Source organism: Astyanax mexicanus, chromosome 3 (genome assembly GCF_023375975.1).
Source record: "Astyanax mexicanus isolate ESR-SI-001 chromosome 3, AstMex3_surface, whole genome shotgun sequence".
Lineage (NCBI taxonomy): Eukaryota > Metazoa > Chordata > Actinopteri > Characiformes > Acestrorhamphidae > Astyanax > Astyanax mexicanus.
In genome coordinates this window covers 64,197,249-64,203,248 of record NC_064410.1, presented here as the reverse complement: position 1 = coordinate 64,203,248, position 6,000 = coordinate 64,197,249, and the positions used below count along the sequence as shown (strand labels likewise).

The following is a 6,000-nucleotide window of genomic DNA, read 5'->3' as shown; positions in this document are numbered from 1 at the left end:
GAGCTATTCATCAAAGATAAGAACTTTTTATCATGTTTTACTACAATAGAAGTCCATTTTACACATTTTTAAAGGAGTTCTCCTTTAAAGAGTAAAAAGCTTGAATTGATTCTTCAACTTCTACAGAAGTATTTAATTAAACACTAGTATCTATAATACTCTATTCTACCTAGAGAGTAATGAATGGAGATTCATTACTTTTAACACCTTTACCTGAGATGGACTGTCCACGGGCTGTTCATGCCTTTGCACCCAATGACTGATAAGAAGACAAATGATATAGAATAATAATATTAAAATAATTATTATTTCTAGTAGAATTATTATACATTTTGACACATTGAACACTACCATAATATAATGTATATAACGGTTGACACATTTTGCTCACTAGTGTTTCATTACTTTTATCATTTTCACTATGAAACAAGATCAGAAGCCCAGTCTGTTTCTTTAACTTTTTAAACTTGTAACATTGCTTAGTCACGCCCGCGTGCTGTTCACTGTAACCCCACGGCGGCGCCCCGCCCACTACGGTTTGTGATTGGCTGCTGCAGTCAAGTCCCGCCTCAGCGCGTTCGGATTGGGTAGCGTTTCTGCCGGAGTGCGACCCGCCAGCCAATGACAAATTGGGGGGTGGAGTCCGAGCGCTGACTCGCCAATCGGGGGCGCGCGAAGGGGGCGTGGCTTTGCGGAATACAGGTGGGGAAAGAACGTAGCGCCTCTCGCGCAGCGATACTCGGATAGTTTCGGCGCTACGGGCGGGGCTCGCGGGCCAGCGGCGGAATTACCGGCAGTCGGCGGAAACTTAGCCGAGCCGTCTTGTCGTCCGCGGGAATGTACCGGACCGCGCGCGCGGAGATTTGGGCAATGCCGTAAACACGGGCAATGACCGTTGGACCGGGTCCGTTTTGAGACGCGTTGGAGGCGCGTGCGCGCGTGCGTGCGTTCATTTCTCACACTCCTGTTTTTTCTGTTTTTTTTCCTGGTGCGTGTGCGTGCATGCGCGCGTGCGTGTACATATATACGTATATGTATGAATGTGTTTGTATGTGTGTGTTTGGCTCGTTGCGTACGATGAAGTGATGACATTTCGTTAAATATCTGGGATTTTTTTGGAATTTTGAAGAACTATCTACCACGTGAAGAGGGGTCGACTGGAGGAAGGGTGAGTGCTTATGTATCTATATATATTTGTATATGAGTGTTTATATATTTCTATATGTTACTTATGCATATATCCAGGTCTGTGAGGTCTAGCCTGAGAACTATGCAGCTGTTACGTGTTTTTTCTTTAATGAAAACGAAAGCGAAACGCTTAATTAGTCGCCTGGTTTATGATACAATCTGCTCTCACGCTGCTGTTGCCTTGTTTGCCAGCGCGTATCTATAAACCATATAGACGCTACCACCCCCATGTTTATCATAATGTCATGTTGCGCGATCGCGCGTTTATTTAGCGGCATTTACTGTAGCTGTAAAAATGTAGTAGCTGATTGATTAGCCACCACCTTCCAATCATAATACGCATGAACGTGTATCCCACCGCCTGTCAGTCAATATTAAACCCCTTCAACCCAACCCTGACCGTGTCGTGTTCGCGTCGTGATCTCGTCGCAGAATCACAAACCAGCAGCAGCATCTCTCAGCGCGTGGGCAGATCTGAGCATCTATTTTAAGCAGCGCGTGCTGTCACGTATTCCTGTGATGCCACCTCCTCTTGGCTTTGCAGAAAATTGCAAATTGCACATCTGAATGCGATCGATAATTCATATGACGTAGAGGGTGGGAGACGACATGGCCCTAAAATAATATCACGATATTTAAGAGCATTTTTGCAATACGATACTATTGCTATCAATTTTATTTGACAATATTATTGCATGCTATATGATATATAGCACACTCCTAATTGAGATTTTCACCAGATTGTAACAGTAAGTAAGTCAACGATCCAATATGTCTTGATACTAATAATACTCTTCATATATCCAGGACTGAAATAAAATAAATGATACTTAACTAGGGGTGTGCCATATTGTATCACACAATAATATATATCGAACACAATAATATTCCCAAAATATATGACAGAATAAAAAAAATATTTTTGAAAGAAATTGTTTTGGTATTTACTCTATTTACTTTAAATTGTGCAGTTTTATTTAGTTTCGTGCTGATACGTCATTGTCCAATACGGTTCATATTTGCTCGAAAATATGCAAGTAAATAAAATTTGAGTAAAGAGTTAATGCACACATGCTGAGGGCCACATTCTTTGTCTGAGAGAACATTGACATTGTGTCCACGGAAATGTTTTGTTGTTAACATAAATCTTGACTCTTTAAAATTGCATATTTTGCAAAAATCACTTTTTGCATGTTTTGTATTTGCACTTGGGTCTCGACTGCCCCTATAAAAACTCCTAAAATTCCCAAACACCAAAAATCTATGCATCCGTTTTCTGTCAATCAGCTGAAAGAGTTTGGTGTCAGGAATCATATAAGCTTCTACCCCACCCACATAGCAGGATAAGCCAGCAGACCTCGTCTGAGGGAGGGATCTGTACATACTGTCCGTGATTAAATTTGAAATAATGAATTTTGTGCTTCTATCACAGTTAAGCATGAACTTGCTTGTTTGTGTTAACATGTAGTAAACATGCAGCGTAAACATGGCATGCCCATTAACTTATTTAGCTTATTTGCGTAAAAGTGTCAGAGCTCTTAAACGGCTCATTCTGAAACGGACTGTAACTGGTAAGAATAGAGCTGGATGGAACATATTCTACCTTGTGTAAAAAGAGGTATAATATGTCCCCTTTAAGAAAGGAGCTGAAACTGGACTCGGGCCGGCCGTGTAACAGAAGTGGAGGTGTTTACAGTGTATTAGGGGGACGGGGTCCTGATTTAGGCGGCTGGTGTGAAGCTGTGCTGTATTTAGTCGGGGGATGTGGAGCGCTGCTGGCCTCGTGTCCCCGAGGCCCCAGAAACATTATCTCATCCACGAGGATCAACACACCGGGTGATGTAATAACCCTGATAAAGCAGAAAGGGCGTAGGGAGGGAGGGTCAGCCCCTCTGTCATGCTCTGCAGTTCAGGTAGGATAGCGGTGATTCAGCTAAATGATGCTAACGGGGCTAATTCTGGATAAAAGCCTAGTTTGCACTGGGGTCACAGGGCACTCTTAAATGTAGTAGGGCTGCAGCTATCGATTATTTTAGTAATCGAGTACTCTACAGAAAAATTGATTCGATTAATCGAGTAATCGGATAATGTGTTTGCTTAAAGAGCAATTAAAAATACACACGAGAAAACAAGACATTTCCTTTAATAATGAATGACCATAATAATGGTTTTTAGATTTTTTTTTTTAGATAAATTATACTTTTAAATTCACAACATATATTTCCAAACTCCATACACAAATAGAAAAGTAACAATGAATAAAACACTTTCATATTCCTGCTTCTCAACTAAAAACGTAGAAAATATAGAAATAAAAGAAATACTGTGCTCTGAGTTTTTAAATTAGCCTTTAAAATTATTCCTCGAGGCACAGAAAATTACTCTACCATTATTTTTAATCGAGTAACTCGAATTACTCGAGTAATCGTTTCACCCCTACTTCAAAGCTTCAAAACTGAGGTTACTGTAGTAGATTTTCTATAGACGAAAAAGGAAATGTTACATAATGGGGCACCTGTCTACCTCCAACATCCACATAGAAATACCTTCAACAAGTTAAAGATGCACTCAAATACATTTATTGTGGCCAAAACTGAGCAACAAATGAAACTTTTAAGCTAAGACAAAGTTAGCTCAGCTAATGCTACTATCCTAGCCCTGTACAGCTTACATTTTCAGCTTACATTGAAAAAAGACAGTTTGTGAGGAGATAGTAAACAAAATAAGAGTGAAAAGTCATGCTCAACTATTTATTTGGTAAAAAGTCGAGAATAAAAATGAACTTAAACTTGCCGTTTGTCGGCTTTTCTCCCCCTCACTTCCTGCATTGTTTGCAGCAGTGCTTTGATACGCATGGTTCATTGCCATTTTCGACTGAATTATTTTGGTTGCTAAATATGTGGTGCATCCCTACAAAAAACAGAGTTTTTAATTTTCTGATGTAACATTGATTGCAAGTAAAACAGTGTCAAAAAATAAAGAAAGCAAAGTCTATTTTCTTGGACACTGATGAAGTCTAGTCTAGTCACTTCTGTAAAGGGTGGTTTTATTTCTAAGCTTAGCTTTAGTGTGGGAAACTGTTTGCAACTGTTTACTGGATTTAACTCAGAAAATCTTTAGTTATTGAATTTTGTGTAAAATAGCAGTGTGGGAAATGTCCATGTCTGTTTTCAGGCCTGTTCAGACTGAGATATACACTGAGAAATCTGATTACTGAGATAAAATTCAGCACTTTATAGTCTGTTGAAGATTTACAATACTACTTGAATATTCTGCAGTAATCCCAGTATGAACATGTATTTAAAAGCACTCATTGTCCTGTTATCACATCAAAACGCACTGTACTTCATTATGTTTGTCATATAATCATTAATAATAACATATAGAGTTATTCTCTAAACAAAAAAAATGTTAAAACAAACCAGAATATGTTTTATATTTTATATTCTTGTTTAGATGATCAGTTCTGAACATCTCTGCTGGATTTTTTCAGTCAGTTTTATGAGGTAGAGTCTCCTGGAATTCAGGCTTTCAGTTAACAGCTGTGCTGAACTCATCAAGAGTTAATTACTTGAATTTCTTGTCTCTTAATAAAGTGTTTGAGAGCATCAGTTAAAGTAAAGTAGTGAAGAGGTAGAGTTACAGGTATACAGTGAATAGTGAATATTTGAGTAAATATTATGTATTATAATATTAATATATATTAAAGTCCTTAATATTATTAATTATATAATTAATGATATTAATAAATCCCATTTTAAACATAATACTAAGTTGTACACTCTTAAATTTTTTGCCATTTGCTTTAAACATGTGACAGACATATATATTGGGGAGGCTTGTCACAAAAAAAAACTTATTCATTTTAATAATGATGATATCGTCCATTGTGTTTCCCCTATCCTATGGATAGGGGCGTGGCCACCGTGACCTGGTAGTGCAAACTTAAAGAAAAATAATATTTGGCCCAGTGTGGCTGTAGTCACTTAACTTTAGTGTTTCTTAGGTTCGTGTTGCCTCTCTCGAGTGAAGGCTGAGGCAGGGTCTTTATGTCGGTTCAACGTGGTCCAGCTGGGACAGACTGGGGCTGCACGTCATGGTGTGGGGTGGACCCACGCTTCCCCTGCCTCTGCACTTCGCAAAGTATATAGTCTTTAAAAGGGGGCAATTCCTTTGTTACAATATTATGCTATCATCGTATAAGTGCCATTAAATGGCCTTAAAATGCCAACAATTTAGTTTATTGCAATAAATTCTAGGATAACATATCGTTCGCAAAAATTGGCGGGTTTTAGACTGACTTTTGGCTGGATATTTTTGTTGGACCTCTCAACTAGGGCTGCAACGATTAGTCGATATAATCGACAATGACGATTATTTAATTTAATCGACTACAAATTTAACAAATTAAACAACGTGCTGGAGATGCAGACGGGTAAGATGGATCACTCACACGGTTTACACTCAACCTATTCTGTGTCTCCAAACACAGCGGATTACACATTTAATCCCTGAATATGAATAATTTCCCTGTTTGAACAACATCTACACATTTAAATGCCTTTTAAATCTCATGTTTAGCTGTTTTTCTGTTGTTTTTAAGAGAAATAATCGTTGACTAATCAACTAATCGGAAAAATAATCATCACATTAGTCATCTGCCAAATGAATCATTAGTTGCAGCCCTACTGTCAACCCTGTGTGTTTCCTCTGTGTGTTATTATATTATATATTATATGATGCCCTGAATGCACCCTGTTGCACTACTGTACCTCCCACTAGCATTTATTCATCATTAGCTCTGTTAGCAGT

General features: G+C 38.5%; 1 protein-coding gene across 2 annotated transcripts in view; it reads left to right on the top strand.

Moving 5' to 3' along the window:
• Positions 1-723: 723 nt before the first annotated feature.
• rhbdf1a (rhomboid 5 homolog 1a (Drosophila)) overlaps positions 724-6,000 on the top strand; it is an 87,017-nt gene continuing 81,740 nt past the window's right edge. The window contains exon 1 of one of the 2 annotated variants that reach the window (XM_049475581.1): positions 724-1,168. The gene's annotated coding sequence lies outside the window, so the exon portion shown is untranslated. The remainder of the gene's footprint in view (positions 1,169-6,000) is intronic. The other variant, XM_049475582.1, reaches the window with a different exon arrangement.